This window comes from Pseudophryne corroboree, chromosome 5, assembly GCF_028390025.1.
Source record: "Pseudophryne corroboree isolate aPseCor3 chromosome 5, aPseCor3.hap2, whole genome shotgun sequence".
In the NCBI taxonomy this organism is placed as follows: domain Eukaryota; kingdom Metazoa; phylum Chordata; class Amphibia; order Anura; family Myobatrachidae; genus Pseudophryne; species Pseudophryne corroboree.
Window position 1 is genome coordinate 38358873 of NC_086448.1, and position 13663 is coordinate 38372535.

Below are 13663 nucleotides of genomic sequence, written 5' to 3' on the forward strand. Positions count from 1 at the left end.
GAGGTTTTAATTGCATTAACAGATAGGGGGAGAGCACTCCCAAATACACAGACAGATAGAAATATCAGTAACAACAGAGCACATTTGGTAATTAAAAGTCGCATTGTACATATGTTAATGGGAAGAGTAAACAACCCTGTGATGGTGAATAGCTATGTTAGGAGAGACTTTTACTCAATAGCGTATAAAATAAATTTATCCCATTTCCTTGAAGGTGCTCTCACCCTGAAACACATATAGGGTATTAGACTAAGAAAGAAGTCAAAGAATAGGGGCGCCCAAGGGCAATTAGCTAGAAGTAGAAAAATGTGTGGGACAAGAAGGGGATAGGGGTAAGAGAAGGACAGAGGGGGGAAGAAATGTCAAAAAAAGGGGGGGGGGAGGGGGAAAGGGGGGGGGGGATTACCACTAATAAGGTGTAGGGCTGTTCCAAAGGAGAATTCAGTTGCTTTCCAAGGGAGTGGCCAGGTACGTCGGGGAGGTCTTGTATTCCAACCAAGGGGCCCATGTGGTATCGAATTCACTAGATTTGCCTATCGACGAGAGGAACAGATCCTCCATTCTCATAAAGTAATTCAACTTAGTGAACCATGTACGCTTCGTGGGAGGAGTTTGGGATCTCCACCTGACTGGAATCACAGCGCGTGCTGCATTGCTTAAGTGTCGTAATAAGGAGTGTTTGTGTTGAGATAGCGGGATTGTTGAATGATTGATTAGCCAGAATGCTGGGTCATGTGGGATTTGGGTTTTGAGTATGAACTGGGAGGTGTGTATAACTTCCTGCCAAAAGGGCTGTATTAGTGGACAAGTCCACCAAATATGTAGAAGGGTGCCAGAGGGGGAAGAGCAGCGGCAACAGAATGCCGACGAGGCGGGGTACATAGCGTGGAGCAGGGAGGGGTGTCTATACCATCTTGTCAGAACTTTATATTGAGTTTCTCTTATTTGGACACAGACGGAACTTGTGTGGGTTTTTAGGCATATTTTCTCCCAGTCTTTACGCAACAGAGAGATGCCCAGGTCTCTCTCCCAGGCTATTGTGTAGGAAGGAGCTTCAGAGGCCAGGGCATGACCGAGAATCTTATAGAGAGTGGAAATAGTATGAGTCGGGTCTTGGGTGGCGACACAAAGTTTTTCGAAGAGTGTCATCTCCCTGGCGGCTTTCTGTAGTCTAGAGCTAGATGTCAAGAAGTGTCTTATTTGCAGGAATTTCCAGAAATCCTGTTGGGGGATGCCCCATCTTGTCCTAAGCTCCGAGAACTGCTTAACTCCTGCCGACGATACCATCTGGCCGACCCTGAACAAACCTGACAGTGCCCATTGTGAGAAGTGGACTGGGTTGATTCCCGGAGCAAATTCAGGATTGGCCAGGAAGGACGTCAGGGGACCAAATTTAGAGGAGATGTAGGGTTGAGTTCGCAATGATTTCCAAGTAGCAAGTGTAGGAGTAATGGTGGGGTGAGGGCTGGTCAATTTGGGGGGGGAGGGTAACCAGGGGAATATTTCTGGAAATTGTTGTACGTACAGGCCCTCCAACTTCACCCATTGTTTAAGTTCTCGGTATCTCGTCCAATCTATAACTCTATTCAGAAGAATAGCTTGATAATAATTTTTTATATCGGGAAGTTGGAGACCTCCCCCTACAATCGGTTTTGAGATTTGGGAGCGGCTGATCCGAGGTCTCCTTCTTTGCCAGATAAATTGTTGGATCAGAGATGATATAGAATGAAACCAGGTCTCTGGGATTTGGATAGGGAGAGTCTGCATTACATATAGTAATTTAGGAAGGGTGTTCATCTTGACTACATTTATCCTCCCGAACCAGGATAGGAATTTCATATTCCATCTAGAGTAATCATTTCGAATCGTTTGCAATAGTGGAAGGTAGTTCAGGGAGAATAATTGGGAGTTTTTAGCGCTCAACTTAACACCTAGGTATGTTATGTGGGAAGGTTGCCATGAGAAAGGAAAAGAGTGTTTGAGGGCTGCGATGGAGTCTGCAGAGGCCGAGATGTTCAGAGCACTAGATTTATTATAGTTAATTTTAAAATTGGAGAGGTGTCCAAATAGGTCTAGTTCTGTCATTAGGTGTGGGAGGGAGTCAGTAGGGTGAGATATTATGGCTAAGAGGTCGTCAGCGAATAAGGCTAGCTTATATTCATCATCGCCAACGGTGAGGCCTTTGATAGCCTGGTTAGCCCGAATGGACCTGGCCAATGCCTCAATACATAGTACAAAAATCAAGGGAGATAATGGGCAGCCCTGCCTGGTACCGTTGGCTATGGTGAATGGCTCTGACAGGGTGCCGTTTACACGCACCCTTGCCGTTGGGGAGTCGTAAAGGGCCATAATCCAAGTGAGTGCATTGGGACCTAAGCCCATGTGTTCTAAGATGGATTTCATAAACTTCCAACTTACCCTGTCAAATGCCTTTTCGGCGTCAGTAGAGAGCAAAATGGTGGGGTTAGAACTGTGGGATGCTAGGTGGATAAGATTGAGGATTTTGGTGGTGTTGTCTTTGGCCTCTCGGCCTACTACAAATCCTACCTGGTCGCTATGTACTAAGAGAGGGAGCAGCATGTTAAGTCTATTTGCCAAAATCTTCGCGTAGATTTTCAGGTCTACATTGAGGAGGGAGATGGGTCTGTAGCTAGCGCATGCCGAAGGGTCTTTGCCCTGTTTCGGTATCACCGATATATGGGCTTCAAGGGAGTCACGGGAAAAGTGGGAGCCAGATGCAATTGAGTTAAATGCACGGAGCATGAGAGGGAGCAGTCTATCTTTAAACACCTTATAGTATGCGATGGTGAAGCCATCTGGTCCAGGACTCTTCCCCGCTTTCATGGAGGAGATGGCCCGGTCTATTTCTTGGGTAGTGAAGGGGGCTTCTAATGTATTAAGCTTCGAAGATGGAAGGACGGGGTAGTCGATGGATTTCAGGTAGTCTCTGATTTTTTGGTGTATGAGACGGGGATCTGTATCAGGGGATGCGTTCTCTAGATTATAGAGCAAGGAATAGAAGTGTGCGAAACAGGCCCCAATCTCTGGTGATTTGAATTTGGGAGTCCCCCTAGTGTCTCTCACCGAGCCAATAAAAGAGGCCGAGTGTTGGGCTCGTATCGCATGGGCTAGGATCCGGCCCGGTTTGTTACCCCACTGGTAGAATTTCTGTTTACATTTGCGGATGGAGTGGATTATGTTGTTTGAGAGGAGTTTATTTAGCTGGGAACGGGCTTCTAATAATTCTACTAGGGTTACCTCTGACAAGGACACCTTGTGGGATGTCTCTAGATTGTGAATTTTCTGTAAAAGACCTGTGATCAGAGACTGTCTCTGTTTCTTTTTGTGGGTACCTAGCTGTATCAGTTTCCCGCGAAGGACACATTTATGCGCCTCCCACACGGTAAGGTGGGAGACATCACCTGTGACATTAGTAGCAATGTAATCCTCTAGGGTTTTATCTAAGGCTTCTTTGCATAATGTGTCATATAGGAGGGATTCATTGAGTCTCCAGGTCCATTGTTTACGAGATCCGTGTGGGAGGGTCAGGGTTAAAGTCACCGGGGCATGATCAGACCATGTAATCGAGCCAATATTGGCTTCTATGAGAAGCGGGAGGTGTCTGTGACTGAGGAATAAATAATCAATGCGGGAGTAAACCTTATGGGGATGGGAGTAATAGGAGTAGTCCCGTCCTGAGGGGTTAAGGATTCTCCAGGAGTCGGCCATTTGCCGCGTGTGGAGTAAGTGTTTGACGCGCCGGTATTTAGATGCGACAAATCTAGAGGATTGGGATGAGGTGTCAGTATTAGGGTCCATTGTCCAGTTAAAATCGCCCCCCAAAACCACGACACACTGCATCAAGGAGTCTAGTTTCGGAAGGAAGGAATTAAAGAAGGATAGTTGGGCCTGGGTTAGGGGCATAGATCACAGCAAAGGTGAATGTTTGCTCAGAGATCTTGCAAGTCAGTATTAGGAATCTACCCGGGGCTACCCTATATACGGCCACATCCGAGACATGTAAATCCCTGGAAAAAACAATAGCCACTCCCTTGGATTTGCTACCAGGGGTATTACTGTAGAACGCTGTTGGAAAGTAGCGGTTGGTGATAGAGGGATTGCGGATCCCAACCTTAAAGTGGGTCTCCTGTACTAATGCCACGTCTGCTTTTTCTGACCTTAACAGACGTAGAAGACTGGATCTCTTCTCCGGAGAGTTGAGTCCACGTGCGTTGAGGGACAGTACCTTAATCTTCCCTGGGGTACTCATGGTGGAATGAAGTAGAACACGTTCCTAAAAAACCTCAAAGTGGAGGGAGGGGGAGGGGGGAGAAAGAAGAGTAAACATGGAAGAAGAAAAAAAAAGAGAAAGAGTACAATAACAATGTAACAACATCAGCAAAGAACCCGCAGGAGAGAGACTGAACCGTAATCCCGTCAGTCTCCCCACCGACAAATAGTCAAAGGCGGGTATTATAGGGGGGAATGGGGGTGAACCGCTACCTGAACCATAATAACAGCAATAATATGTTTAACTGACACAGGGAGAAAAAAGGGGGGGAGTAAAAAGGGTGGGTGGCCAGGGGAAGGACAGGGACAGTAATCAAGGCCGCTGTCCTCTCCCATCGCCAGTCAGCATATGGAGGAATGTTAACTATTCATCATAACCCTCTTTAAACTACTGGAAAATGACACAGAGCCTCGTCGTGTCTCATTCGAGGATGGAAACCACCCTCCCATAACTCTTTACCCGCATACATTTCTGTCGAAGGGAAAGTCAATAACGATCAGAGAGTTCTTTTACAGCTAGGTGGTCTTGGGAGAGGCTGTAGTTGGCTGGGATCTCCTCCCAGTGCTTCGAACCTCTTGCCACGGTTCCCCGTTAGAAGCCCGCTTAGGGGGAGGTATATCTGAAAGAGGAAATTCCCAGTCCGGCATGGACATCTTTGGGAGGCCCAAGGAAGAACAGAAGGGAGCGAGGCCTGTGTGGGAAGACAGGGTGTACCATTTCCCGGAGGAGCAGGCTTGAAGGTGAAAGGGGAATCCCCAGCGGTAGCGAATCTGACGCTTCCGGAGTTCGTCTGTCAGGGGCTTTAGGGATTTCCGCTGTTGGAGTGTGTACCAGGATAGGTCTTGAAAGAGGCTTATGGAGCTGCCGTTGAAATCAATACTGTCAAGTTGTCTGGCTTTAAACATGATTTCCTCCTTCTGGGCGAAGTAATGGAGCCGGCAGATAACATCACGGGGCCGGTCAGTGGCGAGGCCCCGTGGTTTAAGGGCCCTGTGAGCTCTATCGAAAGTGATGACATTATCCGAGTCTGTTCCCAGCAGTTCGTTGAATATCTTGGACAGGGCGTCCACTAGCCCAGATTGAGGGACCTCTTCCGGGAGACCTCGGACTCGGATATTATTCCGTCTGCCTCTGTTATCGATATCTGTCAGCCTAGATTGTAAAGCTCGGATTTCTTTGGACTGAGCAAGGACAGAGTCTCTCAGTTGGGTCACACAGGAAGCGCTGGCCTCCCGGTCCTCCTCTAAGGTAACCACTCTGTCAGAAAGGTGTGTAATATCGCTTTTGATGGAGGCGAGCTCGTTCCTAATGGTTTCTTGAAGGTCTTGCTTCGTAGGAAGGGCCTTCATAAAGGTCAGGATATCTCGGAGTTCGCGACTGCTCGCTGTCGTAAGGTCAGCCATATCGTCAGCTGGAGTCGAGGTCGGAGAAGCTGTGGGAGAGATAGATGATCGGGGAGGGGAACGGCTCTCCATCTGGGGGGATAAAGTGGGGTGAAGGAAGGGCCTCAGGTCAGCTTGAGATCTCGTGACTTTTCGCGGTTGGTTGCTTTTGCCCCGTCTAGAGTATCTCGAGGTACGTCTCATATTCCGGAAAGGGAACCGAAGGGAGGATGTTTGCAAGTAGGTCAGGTGTGTCAGGTACAGCAGGAAACATATGGCGACATGGTTCTTAGGGAGCGGTCATCCCCCGTGGCCTGCTGTCAGGTGCCCATCAAATAGCTTCGGGTAGAGTATTGTGAAACAAGGGGCCCGGATAAAGCATGGCGGTATATGAGTTACAGGCAGCAAGAAGGCAAGATTCGGATGCCGAAAGGCTCCTATGAATGTGGAGCTATTGGCGGTCAACCTCTGGTATGGTAAACGCGGAACCGCGTCTCGGGCCTGGTCTAGTCAGTGATTGGCGGCTCCCTTCAGCAGGGAATGGGGTCTGCGGTCGGGAGCAGGAGAGGGGGGGGGGGAGATCCCCGGCTGGGGTTAGAGTTAGCTCCAGCGCGCCCCTATGCGCAGGTGGAATGGTTTTTCTGCTGTGACAGGTCCTGCCGCTGTTTCTGACCTCTGTGGGGGAGCAGTGGAAGGGGGACAGTGTGTGGCTTTAGAGCCCTTCAGCCACGGTGCAGCAGGTTTGAGTGTCCTTGTTACTGTGGTCCCGGCTCCGGCCTAGCAGTGAGGCCTCAGGTTATTGCGGCTCCGGAGAACGGGACATAGGGCTAGGGAGGTGTAGGGAGAGTCAGCCACTCAACTTACCCCGTTGCCCGCGTCCGATCCAGTCTCCCTCCTGCCAGCGAGTCAGTGGTGCGAGCTCCGAGCGCCTCCGTCTGAGCGCGAGCCGTCTGCCGCAGTATGGCGCAGGTGCACCCTGTGGCTTGCTTCGCCCGTGAATGTGGCTCCGGAGGCTCTGGGGGTCCCTTGCAGTGAGGTGGGGAGCCGATCGGCGCCTGCGGGACTTCCGCTCTGTTCCGTCGGTCCGGCTCCAAAATCGAGTCCCAGGCTTTAGGCCGGGGGGAGGGCCGCAATCCGCGGGAGTGCTTAAAAGCACTCCCCGACTCCGCGGGTCCCCTGCAGCCGCTACTGACGTGCACTGTAACACCTACCCAGCAGGTAGGAGCAATCTGGGGAAAATTAGGCGAGTATACACCGGGAAAATTAGTATTTAGCTCAGGAGCTCTGGGCACAGCGTGTGCTCTCTTGGACATCCAGGCCACGCCCCCGACTCCAGGCATTTTATATTTTTGCTACCAGTTATTTTAATGTACCTCTGTGTCACCTCCACTTACACCAGCCTCAGCCATCGCCTATTTGCCTTGGCTAAGCTCATTCTTGGCCATCATTATCTTCTATCCTCTCCTGCTTTCAAATCTCCTCCATCCTCTCCCCATCCGAGTTGCGTCCTCCACATTGAGGTGCAGCCCCTCTTCCCTACTCGAAAAAAAAAAAGAAATCAGCCTGTTTCTATAACTATACGCCAAACCCTCCTCTCTACAAATTATTTTGAGCCACCTATCAACATGCTTAATTATTCTCACTCTGGGGCTGATCCATGGCTCCTCCCTCTATTCCAACTCCCCCCCCCCACACACACACACACACACACACTTCCCACCCCCTTCCCCCATTCATGCTATTGTTCAATCCTGATGCTTTCACGCTGCAACATCTGTAGAATCGCAGCCACCTTCACTCTGTAAGCCATTGTCATCTCCCGCCTGAACTTTTGCAACCTATGACTCTCTGAGCGTCAACCTTCCTGCCTTGCCCTGCTTAAATCTATCCTGCTGCATCCTGCTATTGTCTTCCTATCTCTGACTCAACCTCTTCTCTGATCGGATTGGGTGAATCAATGCGGAGTTGGGTGGATTGGAACTCAGCTTATTTTGATTTAATTTTTCATGTTTAAATTTGACTTTGTTTGCTACCTTTACCCTCAACCAATGATTTGCCATTTACTGCTTCTCCTATATGAAGCTGAATAACACGTGTTATGCAACAATACTCTGGTATCTACTCACCTGTCAAGTGAGTTGCGTACATACAGATGTGTCCCCATACTGTACGATTTGGCTTCTGTAGCGCCAAACAGCCCCAGGGCTGGGGTGACCCAGCTGTGCCGAGAGATTTTTTCACTTAAAAAGTACAAAATATTTTAACAAATAAAACAACCAGGAGTTACAAAGCTATTTTGCTAGATTGCACTGATGAAGTTGATGGGGGTCATTCCGAGTTGTTCGCTCGTTGCCGTTTTTCGCAACGCAGTGATTAGGTGGAAAATGCGCATGGTACACAGTGCGCATGCACTAAGTAATTTAACACAAAATTTTGTAGATTTACACAAGCTCGAGCGACGTTTTTTCATCGCTCGAGTGATCGTAGTGTGATTGACAGGAAGTGGGTGTTTCTGGGCGGAAACTGGCCGTTTTCAGGGAGTGTGCTAAAAAACGCAGGCGTGCCAGGTAAAAACGCAGGAGTGGCTGGAGAAACGGGGGAGTGGCTGGCCGGATGCTGGGCGTGTGTGTGACGTCAAACCAGGAACTAAACGGACTGAGGTGATCGCAGTCTAGGAGTAGGTCTGGAGCTACTCAGAAACTGCAAGGAATTATTTATTAGCAGTTCTGCTAATCTCTTCGTTCGCTATTCTGCTAAGCTAAGATACACTCCCAGAGGGCGGCGGCCTAGCGTGTGCAATGCTGCTAAAAGCAGCTAGCGAGCGAACAACTCGGAATGACCCCCGATGTGCGATATTTGTACATCTGTGTTCGCCTGAGTCTGACTCTGCATATGAAGTGTTACGATGCAGCGACTTTATCTCACTGCAAGTTCCGCTGTGCTTCATCTGCGACTTTGTACGTTATTGCAGAACGGATGGTGTAATGGTTAGCATTACTGCCTCACAGAACTGAGGTCATGGGTTTGATTCCCACCATGAACCTAACTGTGCGGAGTTTGTATATTCCCCCCGTACTTGTGTGGGTTTCCTCTGGGCACTCCGGTTTCCTCCCACAATCCCAAAAACGTACTGGCAGGTTAATTGGCTCCCAACAAAAAAATTAACCCTAGTGTGAATGTGTCTGTGTACATGTGATAGGGAATATAGATTGTAAGCTCCACTGGGGCAGGGACTGATGTGAATGGGCAAATATTCTCTGTACAGAGCTGCGGAATATGTGTGCGCTATATAAATAATTGGTAATAAATAATAAAACAAATTCCCATGCGGCTACAGTCACAGCCCAGCGCCTCTAGTACAACATGGGGTTTATCTGCGCTCCTGAGCGTGATTATGCCTGATATTTAAAAGGGCAATGCTTTTACTAGCAGTACACGACTAAAGGCATTGCTCTTTTAAATATCGGGCATAAACACGATCAAAAGCGCCGGGTTTTACAACCCAACGCTTCATAAATAACCATTGTGAGCTGTACAATGGCCCTCATTCCGAGTTGTTCGCTCGTTCTTTTTCATCGCATCGCAGTGAAAATCCGCTTAGTACGCATGCGCAAAGTTCGCACTGCGACTGCGCCAAGTAACTTTACTATGAAGAAAGTATTTTTACTCACGGCTTTTTCTTCGCTCCGGCGATCGTAATGTGATTGACAGGAAATGGGTGTTACTGGGCGGAAACACGGCGTTTCAGGGGCGTGTGGCTGAAAACGCTACCGTTTCCGGAAAAAACGCAGGAGTGGCCGGAGAAACGGTGGGAGTGCCTGGGCGAACGCTGGGTGTGTTTGTGACGTCAACCAGGAACGACAAGCACTGAAATGATCGCACAGGCAGAGTAAGTCTGGAGCTACTCTGAAACTGCTAAGTAGTTAGTAATCGCAATATTGCGAATACATCGGTCGCAATTTTAAGAAGCTAAGATTCACTCCCAGTAGGCGGCGGCTTAGCGTGTGTAACTCTGCTAAATTCGCCTTGCGACCGATCAACTCGGAATGAGGGCCAATATGTTGCTGAATCTGATATGCAAATAAGATGCAAAAAGAAAAAGACGGGTACGCTACTTTTCCGGCAGTGGCTCATTTTCGTCTGATGTCTCGCTCTGTATGTCATATTGAGGCTAGCTGTATGGGGACACCTCTGTATCGTCATTAGAACAGGTAATCTTCATATTTTTATTTTGCTGTTCCAGTCTTTATAAAACAAACGCAGACTCACACTTCAAGAATGTTAAGAATTTACTGTACATCTCATGTAGATAATAGTAGAGCAAAGGTCAAATAACGTAATTATTGCAAATTGCTCTCGCTCATCATCTCATTCTCTTTACTAAATCAGCTACTGTCTAAGAAAATATGCTGCAATATTGCCGGCAAATTATTCATATTCCGGGTAAGAAAGAAGAGACTACAGTATCCTGGATTTCTGCAGCCGGAGCAGAACTTATACATTCCATATGGAGATTCTTATTGAAGCCAATGAACAATATTTAAATAATATTGATTCTGGAGACCTGGCATCTTCCATCAGTGGTTAGCACTCTTTCCATCCTGTATCTAGAAATCCATGAAACCACCTCTAACAAAGTTTGTTCCTGATTACGTTCAATAAAACATATAAAACTTATAAATCATATCTAACATACATACAATCAAAGCACAATAAATATTGAACATCATAATAGTAATGTTAGAATTCCGTGTAATTTTCTATATTAGTGGTGGGCCCAGTGTCGGACTGGGGTATGAAGGACCCACCGGGGGAATGCAGTGTAAGGGGCCCATACTTAGGGGTGTGGCCAGCCAACAAAGGGGGTGTGGCCAGCCTCCACAGAGGCTTGAAATACACAATAGTTTTGTGCAGTGTAATGCAACATATCTACCATGTACAAACAAGTGCATAGTCTGGAACCTGATCCCTAGAGGAAGGATTGGGCCCTCAGGCAGTGGGGCCTACCGGTGGTTTCCCTGGTACCCCTGTGGGCCAGTCCGACCCTGGGTGGGCCATTAGCCTCTGCAGAGACTTTGGGGGTGATTCAGACCTAATCGCTGGGCTGCTAAAGTTTTGCGATCAGATAGTCGCCGCCCAAGGGGAGTGTATATTCACCGTGTAAGTGTGCGATCGCATGTGTATGCCGAGCTGCTAAAAATCCCTCAGTCAGCGGACAGATGCAAATCTGTTCGCACCTCACTCACCGTTGAATGATTTGCCCTATGTGTGTGCAGTGTGTGCGCAGCCCAGGACTTACTACTACAGTGCGATCAGAACAGGCTAATTGGGCCAGAGCTGACGTCACACACCCTCCCTGAAAACGCTTGGGCACGCCTGCGTTTTCCCTGACACTCCCAGAAAACGGACAATTACCACCCACAAACGTCCTCCTCCTGTCAGTCAGCCTGCGAGTGGCTGTGCGATCAGAATTTTCACACCATCCTGTCACTGACCGGCGATCAGGGACGGATCTAGACTTTTCTTTAGGGTGGGCGGTTTACTGTTTAATCTTGACTCCTCCCTCTACAGGCCCAACTCCTCCCATCTGCAATCCTAACTCCTCCTCCTCTCAATTCTGACTGAACTTTTTGAGTGCGACTGAGATAGAGCTTTGTGATTGTTCTATGTACATGTGACTGTGCTATGGGGTAATTGTATTTATTAGCACTAGTACCCACACACCAGCATGTGAGGGGCAAATGCTCTGTAACCCTTGCTCTCCTGGCTCCTCTGTGCTGCTGTGGTATAAGCTGCAGCACATCATTCTGCCTCAGGCTCTCCCCGGAGAGCTCTCTTCTGCTCAAAAGTGGGCATGGCTATGACTGTGTTAGGGTCGCCCCCTTCGCCCCCCCCCCCCCCCTAGATCCGGCCCTGCCGGCGATGCCTGTTGTTGTTTGCCTATGTGCGTGTGCATTACGGTGCATACATTTGAAAACGCACAGCAGCGATCAGCTCTTAGTTGGGCTCTTTATCTGTGGTCCCCAGCTTCCTGCTGCACATTTATTATAAATGAACATCCCAGAATCAGAGCCTTGGAGAACTCGTCGGAGGGATTTTGTGGCATGTGGCGGAAGGTTGGAGAAGATAATGCCCCTACTACAAAGTGTAATGTGTGTCCCTTATGAAGGCTGGACACATGCAGCTCTCATTATCATTAATGAACCGTCCATCACTTTACTGCACCAGGGTTGACTCTCTAAACTTGTACCTGCCTAAGTAATGTTTCATTTCTGAAATGCTGCATCCATTAAAGCTTCAGAACAGGGTGGGGATTGATCTGAGACATTGGGGGTCATTCTGACCCATTCGCTCGCTGCGTTTTAATGGGAGGGAGAGGAACGGCGGTGTTTGGCCGCCGTTTCGTGGGTTTGGTCCGGCCAACGCAGGCGTGGCCGAACTGAACGGGGGGCGGGCTGCAGCGGCTGTGTGACGTCACACGCAACCACTGCGGGCCGGGGAGCAATGAGTAGCTCCCGGCCAGCACGCTAAAGCTGCGCTTGTTGGGAGCTACTCTTGAAGTGCAAAGGCATCGCCGCTGTGCGATGCCATTGCACTTCTGCGAGGGGGGGGGGGGCCGGACTGACTTACTGGGCGGACTAGCCCTGTGCTGGGCGTCCCCCCGCATGTCAGTGTGAATGATCGTAGCTGTGCTAAATTTAGCACAGCTACGATCAACTCGGAATGACCCCCATTGTAACTCCTTATGGGGTGTTTTGGAAAGTTATTTTAACGATTGCCCATTTCGGTCTCCGGTGTGCCAGGAAGGAAATGTCTTTTATTTCAGAAGTGTTTCAAACTGCTGTACAAAGAGCCAACGAACGAGGCTTCACACATGTCCTCTATAACGGGCGCTCAGATGTTTCCGGCCTGTACAAAGTGACGATGACTTGCGCTGTACGAGAGACTGATTGTATGGATGGTGCTGCGGCAATGAGATTGTTATGAGATTGTGATGAGATTGTGGAGCAAGAACAGATATAACAACTGTCCGGGAGAAGCTTGTAAAACACTGAGGGCCTCACTCTGAGTCAGGGACATTCGCAGTCCATTTTCTGCTCGGTATTGGCAGCCTGCTTACAATCTAATGGTTGGTAATGCGATTATATGCCGATCTACGCAGAGTATTTATCCGTCTACATAAGGATAGCTGAGCCGCCCACTGGTTTTCCGTCTGCAGCCGTCATATTAGTATCTGACATGCGATCACCCCATGCTGGATGGGAAATATCTGCCAGTAAGTGGCCTACCACTTCCAGTCGCACGCCAGAAATAGGCAGGGAGGTTACCCTACACACCCACAACCATATCCATAAGACGGATCAGTTCTGCTGCCGGACAGATCAGACCACCCGCTCTTTCAATCCCCGTCCATGAGGGCTTGCATGGTGCGGCTCCTGCGCAGTCTGCGACTGATCTCGATGGCGCATGCGCAGATTGTAGACATCCACGGGATACGTCCGCATATGGACCTGCGTCTAAATGAGAATCAGCCCCTGAGCCTGAGAATGGAGACGAGCCGTGTATGCAAATTGTAGGGATTGCTAATTCATACTGCTGTACCTGCCCGATGACTCATTCCTAATAATCATAGGTGCAGGAGAAGGCGGGGGAAGGGGGCAGCTCTCCCCCCCACCCCACCCCCCAGAGAAATAGAATAAAACATTTATATATATATATATTTTTTTTTCTTTTTCTTTTTTTGAGAGGAGCCGGTCAGTGTATTGAGTAACAGGGCGATGTGCGGCTACCCAGTGGCGTCACAAGAGGGGTGTGGCCTGCACCTGGATGTCACCCGCCGAGTGACAAGAACCGGCTGCTGCACTGTAACATAACGTGCAGCAACCTGGCTCCTGTCACCATGTAGGAGTCGGCACTGCAGACACGCCAGTCTCCGGGGGCAGCCTGCAACTACCAGACCCCCAAGTGATGAAAACGGGGGTCGGGCGCT